The sequence below is a fragment of the Mustela lutreola genome, chromosome 9 (assembly GCF_030435805.1).
Source record: "Mustela lutreola isolate mMusLut2 chromosome 9, mMusLut2.pri, whole genome shotgun sequence".
In the NCBI taxonomy this organism is placed as follows: domain Eukaryota; kingdom Metazoa; phylum Chordata; class Mammalia; order Carnivora; family Mustelidae; genus Mustela; species Mustela lutreola.
In genome coordinates, this window is record NC_081298.1 from 31,244,402 (window position 1) to 31,256,762 (window position 12,361).

At 50.1% G+C, this 12,361-nt stretch overlaps 1 long non-coding RNA gene across 1 annotated transcript; it reads left to right on the forward strand.

The window, feature by feature from the left end:
* The first annotated feature begins 7,897 nt into the window (after nucleotides 1–7,897).
* Nucleotides 7,898–12,054, forward strand: LOC131807610 (uncharacterized). Its single transcript, XR_009344554.1, has 3 exons — nucleotides 7,898–8,102; nucleotides 9,910–10,227; nucleotides 10,905–12,054. It is a non-coding gene; the product is annotated as an uncharacterized LOC131807610 (long non-coding RNA).
* Nucleotides 12,055–12,361: the final 307 nt, after the last annotated feature.

Here is a 12,361-nt window from a genome sequence, read left to right on the forward strand (position 1 = left end):
TATTTGATTCCAATATACATATATGGCAATATCAGAATTGCTCACCTGTACTCCCACGGAAAACAATGTCATCAGCTAGACTATAGTGCTTGTGTGCAATTTCTTTTACCTTTAGTGCTACAGACGCCACTCATTTCCAAAGTTACTTAGGTCTTCATCATTTCCCCTTGCCACATCAGTGACATTGGGAATTAGAATTTTTTAATGTATTTTTAAGATTTTATTTATTTATTAGAGAGAGGGAGAGAGAGAGAGAGAGAGAGAGAGACAAGCAGATTCTGCACTGAGTATGGAGCCCAACGTAGGGCTCAGTCTCAGGACCTGACATCCTGACCTGAGCCAAAAATCAGGAGTCAGGTGTTTAACTGACTGAGCCACCCAGTCACCCTGGGAACTGTAATTTTTTTAGCCACTAAACAAACACTTAGATACTGTATCAATAATAAAGGAACTTCATATGGTTAACTATAAAATATATTTTATTTTTCACTGGTTTGGGAAAAAAGTACAAAGAGATAAAAAGATTAATTTTTAATATAAATAAAAGATCTAATACACTTTGTGACCAATAAGCTTTCCATAACTCACATATTTTTTTACTTATTTTTTATCAAGCATGTCCAATATTGTTGATGCCCACTAACACCTGTAGTTCACCTTGGCTCCTGCCATTTAGGAAGATTTTTCACCTTTCTGCTACAGTTTTTAAATCTATAGATTATTTTTAGCTGAGAAATAAACTTTAGTACTTGAGCCACACTCAGCCTTGACCTCAGGCTGGAATGAGCCATACTAATTTATTAGGCTGAATCCTTTATTTGTATATATACATTGGGGATTTTTAAATTTACAAATTAAACTGTGTCTCCCACCTTGCCACTTCTTTGTCCATGTCTGTCCCTATCTCTATAACACCCACTTACTCCCATCTTACTGAACGCTACTCTAATCCTACTGAACCCAAGTAGCAAGAGACTACAGTCTAAACCAAAACAAAATTATGTCGAAGGTTTTGGGCATAGATCAAGACAACAGGAAGGTCAAACTTCAGGAATTTTTAGCTCCTAACAGTGAAAGCAAAGAGATAAATATGTCGACTGTAAAATGTCATCCCTCTGGTTTCCTTGACTGGCTGGCATTTTTCCTGAATCACACAGGAAATTTAAGGTTAAATTAAGGTATTTTTGGAAGTAACTCCGGCATTTCTAAAATGCAAACGAGGCAGGACAGGGACTGACAGCTACCTGCATCATTTAAAAGGGAATTTCTGAGCCGGTTTTAATGAAGTGGCAATTCTGCAGACAATGTAGAATTCAAAAACACTAAGGAGATGTTAGGCACCAACACACCACGCATATAAAACAGCATCTGGCCGTTTCCCTTTGGAAGACTCCTGTGCCAGCATTTCACTTAGATAAGAAAAAAAAAAAAAAAAAGCCTTTTTTCAGCAATCTTCCTAAATGCTTTAATTTGACACTATCTGAAAGTGATACTTAACTTGTGGTAAATCACATTTAATTGCAGCAGTCTGCTTGCTATTATTTCACTATTGCTTCTTTTCTCTCTAAGCTCTCAAAGACCCCATGGCAAATAAAATCTCCCTTAATTGAAATACTTCCCTGCTTAATGATTTTTGCCCATCTAGGTCAATTATTTTGACATATGCTAAAGCAGGAACAGTCCTACTAGAAGGTCAGGAAAAGCTAAAAATTACAACCCAGCTCAAATAACTTGGCATTTGCCCCCTTTTTATCTCACTTCCTCAAATAGAACTTCCTTGAGAGTGTAGATCTGGTCTGACCCTGTGTCAACAACACTGTCCCTTACCTCGGTAACATCTGAGTAACGAGTCTGTGGAGTGTCTGTTAGTCCTGAGGCTCTGGACTGGAGCCCTGGGGAGAGTGATAGAGAAGACCCGGACCCTGCCTTCCAGGAGGCTAAAAGGAAGGAGGACATGTGACTCAATGATCACAAGACAGGGTAGCCAGCCTATGGAAGATTCTGGGTACTGAAGAACTTCGTGTTGGAGAACGGCTCATCCTTTATATTCATTATTGCTCTTTTCCACAGCAGTTCCAATGATGAAGGGAGAGAGGAAGAGACTGGGGTCCACAGGAATTAGCGAATTTGTTCAGGTTTTCACAGCTAGTTGGTGGTCAAGTTGGGATTAAAACCTGGGTCTCTCCAGACCATGACAGGGGTTGCCATGGAGGTGTGGAGAAGGGATTGAAAATCACTGTGAATGGAGATAGGAGGGGGCTGGGAGTTGGGGGTTGGTAAGGCAGAGTCAGCACCCCAGAAATGGTGAGAAATCAAAAGATATTATTTATCATGATTAATCCTGGAAAGGAACCTTCAGTATGGGGACCAAATTCCTTGACTCGAGAGACTGGCAGACCATCACTGAGACCCTGCTCAAATATTTCCAGGGACAAGGAGCTCATCCCCTCAGGGAGCTGGGAGCACTTGGCAAATTCTGATCACATCATCTGCTCCACTGGGGAATCACTAATCAAAATTACTTTATAAAGAGGAAGCAGGAAGCTTCTATTGGTGAGAGTTTATAAATGTATAAAACTCTGAAATAAGAGAAATAAGCTAAGCTAGATGCCACCTAACCCAAAATGCTACGCCATGACGATGAGCTGGCAGGGTCAGAAGAAAGACCTTGGATGGATGTCTGCCCAGAAAAAGCAGTGGATGTTGAAACTGAGTTCAAGAAAGAAAAACAGAGGATACCTGAAATGATGTCAAATTAAACCTTTCAGTTTGGGTGGGCCAAGATTAGCTTGTTGAGAGAAAAGTGCCAGGTGGTCTATGAAATTCAGGGTATCGATATCCTGAGAGTAAGGCAGGAATCGCATGCGACCACGCCCACCGGGATAGAGCCTTAAGCCGAGTGGGTCAGCAGGCTAGGACTCACTCTCTCAACCTTCCGGCTCTTATTTTCCTCATCTGTATCATGAGAGACTTGCCACAGATCCTGCTAATATCCTAGAGTGGGGTTTAATTTTATTTTACATTATTCCATGCAAAAAAAAAAAAAATACATTTTTTTGCCCCCTCTAGATCGGATATAGCTGTCCCAAGTCTTTGCCTTCTGGGATGGAGAATTATTTTCCTTTAGTCATGTTTTCTAGGAGTCTCTGGGTCTCGTGCAGTCTGGAACATTCAGCTACAGATCTTCCAGACACCTTGGTCCCTTTCATGGGTCCGTGGTTTGGGCCACGTTTAAGAAGCAACTTCACTGGGCCCCTGGGTGGCTCAGTGGCTTAAGCCTCTGCCTTCGGCTCAGGTCATGATCCCAGGGTCCTGGGATCGAGCCCCACATTGGGCTCTCTGCTCAGCAGGGAGTCTGCTTCCCTCTCTCTCTCTCTGCCTGCCTCTCTGCCTACTTGTGATCTTTGTCTGTCAAATAAATAAATAAAATCTTGAAAAAGAAAAAGTAAAAAGAAACAACTTCGCCACTCTCCAGCGAAGCTTGGACATGGAATTTGTAGAGAAATGAAATCTGTGCTGTAGGGGCCTCTGGATACGGAGGTCCTGCTACCCTCTAAAGAACACGGGGAAGAAGGGTTTGCTCCCTGCTATTTCCAGAGCTGGCTTCCAGAAGCAAGGGAGCCACTTTCCTCTTTCATTAGTCCCATGTGCATCCCTTCCAGCCTTTGTTTTTTCCCTCGCCACCACACACCATATCCACTGCCATCCCATTGCTTCACGTTTCCACCCCAGAAGCTTCCGGGGTAAAGGATGGCTTCCGGGTGCCTAAAAAATCCTGCGTTTGACCATCTCATTCGTCTTTGTTTTTGTGCCAGATGTGGTATTTGTAAACTATTTTTTGAAATAATTTGTGGCCAAGGATAATGTTTCCTTCTTCTGAAGAGGATTTGATTTGCCTTTGTAAAGGACCTTGGGGAACTAGCTACCTAGTGTCCCTCCCCCAGGGTCTGCGGAACAGAGTCTCAGTTGGAAACAGGGCAGCAAGCTTGATGTTTTTCTCTTTTTCTTCCAGTTTTTTCTATATTGATACTTAATAAGTGCTGCTTTGGTGATATCTGTAGGCCCATTATTTAAACTCTGGAAATTGAAGCCCTGTGGCTTTCGTAGGAAATAACCATTGATTCACTGTGGTGAAATATATAAACATTGTTCTAAGTTCTAATCGCAATGACCACTGGGATCATTTTTCACAGAGTATAATTTTCATTATTTTGAGAGACAGGCCTTAAGTCGGGATCCAGAAAGAAGAGCTCTTCCCTTGGAGGTTTCAGCTTTCATCACAAGGTTTTTCCTCTTCATATTTCCTTCCCCCCATATTCCTTACAACCATACAACCTCCCTTCATTTCTTCTCATTGTTACTGCTAATGTTACTAATGAGACCTTGGGACTCATAGCTTGACAAATAAATAAACACTATTTCCCTGCTTCTATGATTATTTACAAGCAGGTCATTATTTTTACAAAGATCTCATTTAATGCAAGTCCTAACTCAGTAGAGAAGATAAACATCATCCCATTTCACAGATGAGGAAAACAAAGCCCCATAGATCTGAGTCACTAAAGGGCTACTTGGATCCAGAGCAGGGACTGGTCCCTCCCCCACAGAGTGCCACCCTCCCTCCCTTATCCTGCCCCACCCGGGCCTGGGAAACCCAAGACCCTTTATGAACACATGTCTTCAGCTATGGAAAGTTCTGTTACAGGGAAAAACAAACAAACCTGCCTTAGGTCAAGTCTCATTTTGAGGTGTTCTGAGGGGCTGGTGGGCTCTGTTCCCTTAAAAATTACTGTAAATCATGTTTTCTTTTTAGTCCAAAGAATGGATCAAACACAGAATTACATAAAACAATGTAAGAACCAACTATATTTAAAAAAAAAAAAAAGAAGAACGAACCAGATTTTGCTACAGATTCTTGAAGTCTGCCCTTCTGCCTGTTTAGTCTAAAATAAAAGGCTACAGAAACCATTCCTTCCCTCCCTCCTCATCGTTGTCTCTCTTCCAAGGTTCCCGCACCCTGAGCACCGCCTCCTGCATTTCCGTGTTTCTCTACTGTTACACACAAGAATGAGTCCTTTATCATAGGCCATCATCATCTCTGTGTTTTGGAAGAATTTGCATGAATAGTTTCCTTCTGCATACGCCCATTTGAGGCTCACTTCCGAAGGATGCCCTGGGCGGCTTCTGCTTCTCTGAATGGTTCACATCTCCGGTTGTATATGGGTCAGCTCAGGAAGGATACGGAGAATGTCCAGGACCTTATTGGTTCCTACCAATAAAGGGGCTGCAGGCTTGCATGGTGGCCATGACCGTGAGTCCCCAAGAGGGGCAGAAAGCAGGGACTAAACCCTTGTGTGGACTAAATTGCATGCACGCCTACGGCCCAGGAGGGTTGTGGGTTGTGGGAGCTGACAAACCCGTACAGGCTGGAACTTGAGCCCGGCCATTCCACAGGCCCAGAGAAGAGAATGATTTTCTTAAGGTCACACTTCTAGAAGTCTGTAAAGCAGGCACCAGACAGCTCGGGGTTCCTGACCCCTTTGCACTAACAGCCTTGCCTTTTTTCCAGCCGTGTTCTTTATCCAGCAAACAGGTGATCGTCAATTTGATGATTTTCTTGCCTCTGCTCTCCCAGAGGAAATGCCAGCAAACTATAAACGCCCATGCCTTGAGACGCTGGCCGCCACCTGCATGGAAGTCAGGAAATATCCTCACCCCTCTTCGCGTCTCTGGGAAACAGCTGAGATTTCCAGAATTTGGGGGCAGTTTGCAATAAAGGGCTGAAGACGGCCTCGGGAGCTTTTAGTCGGAGCGCCCTCTGGCGGCTGACTGGATAGCAACACTCTAATTCCCGATCTGAGCTGCAAAGTACTTGCAGCCTCAGCGTGCCATTCAAGGCCCCTGGGTTATGAATGCTCTCGGGTCCCGCTCTGTACGGGACACATTCACTTCCTGCTGACTCCCAGTAAACAACCTCTTGGTGTGTCAGTCGCACTGTGACTGGAGCTGCTGGAATCCCAGAGAAGAACGCATGGCTCTGGCCCCAAAGGAATTTAAGTTTTATTGAGTGAGAGAGAACATCAATTAGCCGTGGGACCAGACGCAGAACCAGAGTGGCCCGTATGGACCCAGCAGGGCCTGGGGGCTACAGAGAAAGCGGGAAGGGCCGTCAGCCACAGAGATCCGGGAGGCCCCTCAGGAGGAGCCAGTGTCTGGGTCCTTAAGGAAAAAAGAACTTCTCATGTGGGAGGGACAGAGCCTGGCTCCCCTCCGGGTTTCCCCTTCTCCAGGACCTTGCTTTCCTTTCCTTCCTCCTTACTCATCCACTGCCCCAGTTGCTAACCAAATCGCCACTAGGCAAAATGTCTGCTTTGCAGAGAGTAGGGCCTCTTCCAATGGACCGCCCCCTCTGCTCCCTTCCGTGCCTTCCTTGGCACATCACGCCCTCCAGCTTGGACCCCTGACACCCACGTTGGCCTGTGTGCTTCAGGGGATTAGAAAATAAATCTAAGGCAGCCTGACCGATGAGTCCTGTTGGGGAAGGAGGGGGACGGTGGACAAAAAAAGCCTGTCCAGAGGTGGGTTCTATTCATCTCAAGTGTTGGGGGTGGTGATGGGGAAGGGGAGCTTGGGAGAAGGCTGAAGCAGAGTGTGTTTGGTAAGGAATACCTTTGCCTCTCCTTCAGGATTCATTTGCTTGAATCAGTCAGTTATTGGCAACTGGCCTCTAGTTTCGATGCAAAAGGGAGTCAGAATTGTAGCAGAATTGTCTTTGAAGCCAACAGTCTTGAAACTCATCTTGGTTCTAGTCATCCCTAACTGGATCATCTTGGGCAAATCATGTTGCCTCTCAGAAGCTCAGTTTCCTCATCTGTTAAATGGGTACACCACTTCCTAGGGTGATTGTGAAGATCAGGAGGGTCTTATTAAATACCTAACACAGAGGCTCCCAGAGTATTTGAAACACTTAAAACCTATTTGGATCCATCACTGAAATCACAATACCCGATTAAAACTAATTGGTAGCTCAACTAGAGCCAAATGCCACAGGGCATTTGTGGGGAAAAATTCACATCCCTCATTTGTATAATACACAGGCTGCTCTAAGAAAATACCATGCACTGAATGGCTTAAATAATAGAAATTTATGTCTCACAGTTCTGGGGCTGGAAAGTCCCAGATCAAGGTCCAAGAGGGTTTGTTTCTGGTGAGGGATCTCTTCCTGGCTCACAGAAGGCGGACTCTTCACTCTGTCCTTACGTGAGGGACACAGAGGGAGAGAGGAGATCTCTGTTGCTTCTTCTTCTAAGGGAACGAATCCTGTCAAGAGACCTTCCACTTCACACTTCACCTAAAATGAACTCCCAAAGGCTCCAGCTCCAAAAACTATCAAACTGGGAGCTGGGGCTATAACACATGAATTTGGGGGAGGGGTGGACAACTTTTTGTCACCTCTGGCCCAAGCCTTGGTATCCCCTGAGGTACCCTATGCCACCTTGGGCTTCTGGGAACAGGGAAATGGAACTTGACAAATGTTATGCTGATACCTTCCTAACCTTCCTGAGCCTCTCTGGGAGAGGTAGCCCCCTAATATCTTTTAGGTCTAAGATGGTCTATCCCAACGCAAGGTGAGCATATTTTCAGGGACACGCATTCATAAACCTCACAACAAGACCTTCTTGAAGTGGCCCTGATCACTGCAGGGTCCCACAGAGGAGAGCCAGACGGGGCCCTGGCTCCAGAAAGTCAGCCCCCAGGTATTCCTGACCAGCCTCACCTCTCTCCTGTCCCACTGTCATCCAGCAGGAGCTGGTGACCAGTTGGCCAGCTGGGCCATGCCGCTCAGCCAATCAGCACCGTCCGGCAGTTGGTTCCCTGGAGACGGAATCAGTTAAACCGACAGAGCCTCCCTCAGACTCCTCCGTGGGTCAGGACTGTTCGTTGGTCTAGGCTCAGCCGGGAGGGCAGTTACTGGAATGTTCGGGGTTGGTGGGGGGCACCCACAGTCAGCAAGGTCAGGCCACGTAGGGACACAGTGTGTAGAGCCGCCCTGGGCCTGGGGAAGCCCTGACACCTGCTGCTTGTGGTGGGCAGAGGAGGAGGTGAGGATGGGGGAGTCGCCATCTGGCCATGAGAGGGGACAGCATGCCGCAGGGCTGGGCAGGGGGAGAGCCCTCCGGGCTTAGGCCCACTTCCAGGGGCCTGACTCCCACCCGTGACCTGAAGTCAGGCCTCACTGAGAGTGCAATGTGCATAGACTGGGACCTGAGGGGGGGGGGGGCTCGGACACAGGGATTAGGGCAGGTCCCAGGATCTGACTTGTGGGGATGAGAACAGCACCCACCATGCTTGGTGTGGGAAAGGATGGGGCGAACCCTGATTTTACTTCTACCAAATTCATTCCCGTGGGTCCATGGGAGGGCAGCCTGGGAGCTGTGGCCTGGATGGAGAGGGACCCCCAGTGCTGAGCTCAAGTGCAGCCTGCGGTACCCCACTGTACTGCAAGAGGGTGGGCTGAGGGGCCTCGGTACCCTCGGGCCACGTGCCCCGTTCTGACATGACAACAGCCACCTGGGCAGCTGACAAGGCCCCTCTCAGGGCCTCTGGCTCTCTCTGTGTTGATTCGAGGAGCAGGTCCTCCATCGGGGGGGTCATGAACATGAGGACCGTGCCCTGCTGAGCCACTGAGCCCCCTCTTCCTGGAGGGCTGTCCCGGGGGGATGGCCCCCATCTCCCCGCTGGTCCGTCAGGGATCCCAGGGCTAATGTGGTGCCCAGGAGGACATTGCCTCTTCCGTGACAGCCCTTGTCACAGGCCCATGCAGGTATCCAGTGAGGCCACGGGGCTCCGACAGCTTCCCCAGAGCTTCTTCCCCAATCTCCTCCGGCTTCAGCCAGAGCCTGTTCCCTTTGGCTTTGGAGCTACCAGAGGAAGATGTGGGCTCAGAAAACATGCTCACGTTGATGGGTTCTTCCAGCTGCCAGAAAACCAACCCAGTGGGGACTGTGGGTGGGGAAAGGCCTCCCTCCAGCTCTGGGAACGCCCGTGATCACACAGGCCCAACATGGAAGCTCTGGGCTGAGCATGGGAAATGGGGGTGCACTGAGGCTCGTGTGGGTGGGAGGGCGATGAATAGGAGGACAGAGGGAGAGGTCTCCGTTCTGGGTGCTTCTATCAGGCCCTCCCCCCAGCTGCCAGGTTGATCTGAAGTAAAGACATGACTTGGACGAGTTCTCCCTGCTCCTGAAGTGGCTTCAAGAGTCCACACAGAAGGGAAGGGTTGGGGAGAGTCCACTCGGGGCCAGACTGCTGGGTTCCAACAGCAGCTCCTGCATGGAGGCACCCCGTGGCCCCGAGGGTGAGAACAGCACATTTTCTGTGCTTCTCTGTGCTTCCACGTCGTCTTTGGCAAAGCAGGCGCGGTGGGAGCATTTCTGTGTGGGAAGAAGTCATGAGCCTGTAGTTCCTGTCCTGGGCTCCGAGAAGGGACAGGTGCCCAGGAAGCACCCCACACAGGACAGTGGTGGGTCGGAAGGGGTTCAGAGCACAGAGGGCCCTGCGGGCAGGGCAGACACCTGCTGGTCACTGGTGACCTGGCCACAGAGAATTGAGGCTCTGTCCCGTGGGCAGGGAGATCCCTTTGAGATGTCTTTGGGCAGAGTTGGGGGGGAGGGGGGCAACAGCACAACCAGGATGGTCGGAGGCCCTGTGTGTCGCGGGGCATGGTAGGTCCAGTGCCAGGGCCATAAACTTAGGAGGCTGAGCTGAAGAATCATCTGGGCCCTCAGCTCAGGGGGTGTGTTTGCTAAGCTCGCCCCTCCCCCCACCACACAAGTGTACGAGCACACGGATAACAGACCCACCGAGACGTGCCCACATTCAGACACAGCCCTGCTCTCCTCCCCGCAGCCCAAGAGCAGACTGAGGCCACCGGAGAGGCTGAGAGGCTGACAGGCTCCCTGGGCACCAGGACAGGGGACCCACCCCCTCCCCCGACACCCCTGTGCTCTGCATGGACAAGGACAGACAGACAGCTCCTCGAGGGCCCATGGCCACAAGAGTCAGCCACACCGGCCCCTGCAGCTGGGGCAGAGAGGCTCAGAGGAGGTGAAGGGACTGAAGGACCCGCTCACCAGGCTCCGCCCACTCCCAGGGCCCCTGGGGTCCCCAGCACCTTCCTCCAGGGCCTCCTGTGCTGCCCGCTCCTCTGAAGGTCTTCAGTGACAGGTAAGGCTGAAGCACGACCCGGGGCTGCTGCACAGGGCAGATGGGCACCCACTTGGGCTCTAGGGGCCGCTTCTCCTGCATCCAGTACCGGGTCTCCCCCCCACCTCCCTGGCTTTGCCCTAGAATGCCCAGCCCCCCACCCCCACTCAGCCCACCTGAGCTCTGGCCCTGCCAGGAGCTTTCCTGTCCCCTAGGGAACCAGATCTATGGCAATTTCCATTAACCCGCTGATGGTGATTGATACGCTTGCCAAAACGGACTAGAGGCACACTGGGAGGGAACTGCACACACCCGGGACAGCAGGGAGTCCTCAGAGCTGAGCCTGTGCTTCTTGCTGATTCTGCTCAGCGGGTGCTTGACTGTGCTGTGGGCAACGAGTGGTCAGACTCGCAGAGGGACTGTCAGGGGTAGAAATCCCAGAGGCCGGACCCAGCGAACACTGCCCGAGTCCCTGGCCCTGCCCAGTCTGCCTGGGGAGAAGAGGAAGCACAAGGCTGGCCCTGAGATCTGCTCCCCATGCCTTACCCCCGCGTCCCTCGCCCCCACCCTGTCCATCTTGGCCTCCCATTTGGAACAGGAAGTGGGGAGCACAGAGCAACACCCAAGACCCCACAGAGGGGCAGCAGGAAGGATAGAAACGCTCAGGCCTTTCACTGTGTCCTTTTGCTAATCCACAGGTGCGGATCCGGTTTGGATGCTGATGGAGAGGAAGGAGGCGGCCCCACGGGTGGCTCCCGCCCCCCACAAGATGCCCCGCCCCTCTCCTGTGGGCTCAGCTTCAGTTTTCCAGGCTAAGGGAGGCCTCAAGGGCACAGATGCCTCCTCCCTGTCCCACGGGGACAGGACAGGACTTGACGGCCCCTGGAGAGATCCTGTGCCTTCTGGCTTCCCCTGGAAACGTGTGCCTGGCAGGCCTCCCTCGTGCTGTGCTCCTGGTCTCAGCCCTCCCTTCTGCCAGGAAAGGGCCTGGGCTGGAGGGAGAAGCCTGGAACCTGCCCGCGGTCCCTGCTGGGCCAGCTGGGGCCACTTCCTAAACTCCCGGGGCCTCGGCCTTCTCCTCCTCCTCCCGCGGGAGACCCTGGGACAGCCTGTGAGCAGGGCGGACAGCTGGGAGGGGGGCGTCCAAGGGACCAGGGCTGAACAGGTGATGCTCCTCAGATGCCCGGGTTCAAGGCCTGTGGCGCCACCTGCTGGCCGCGTGCTGTGGGCACCTGTAAGAACCTCTTTGTGCCTTTGCTGTCCTGCCAAGGTGGTGGTAATGAGAGAACCGCCTTCGCTGGCGTCTGCGCAGAGACCCAGAGCGCATGTGGGCTTCTGGGCGAGGGTCAGCCCTCATTCCGGTTCGCTGCGGGGAGAGCCTCAGAGCTGCATGAGCTTTCCGAGCTCGGCCATCCTTGTCCACCTCAGGCCTCAGTCCGGAGGCTGGGGGGAGCTAAAGGTTGGAGCGTCCTTCAGCAGCCTCCCGGGGAGCCAGGAGTCCTTCCCTCTGCACTCTCCAAGGCTCTTGTACCCTACTGTTGTCATTGACAGAATTGACTCATCAAGTCTTTCATTTGATTGGAACGTTTGCTCACATTTTTTTTAACGTGCTTTGCGCATTCACTTTTCTTGTGAGTTTTCTTTCACATTTATTTGGTTTTTCTGTTCCTTTATTTGTAATGTTGATTAAATCTTGAGCTTCTTTTTAATAACATGTTTTCCTCCTTTCTTTTTAGGAATTCGTGTTAGGGATGGTCCAAGGTTATGCCCCACTCTCTTAAGACTTTATCTTATTTAAGTTTCTGCATGTAGTTATTGTTCCCCCGATTTAAATAAAATGAAAGATTATGAGAGTTTATATAAAGTGTATATGTACTGTATAGAGGGTCTCAATGAATACCAATACACCCATCTGTCAGCTTCAGAAATGCAATACTACCTTACATTTTGAAGTCTTTCCTGTACTTCTCAATAATCCTATCTCCTCCGTCACCCTTAGGGTAAGCACTATCCTGGATTTTCATTGATCACTTGCTTTTCTTTATATATAATATATATATATAACATATATATATATATATATATATATATATATATATATATATATTTTAAATTAGAGAGAGAGCACATACAAGCAGGGGGAGAGGCCGGCAGA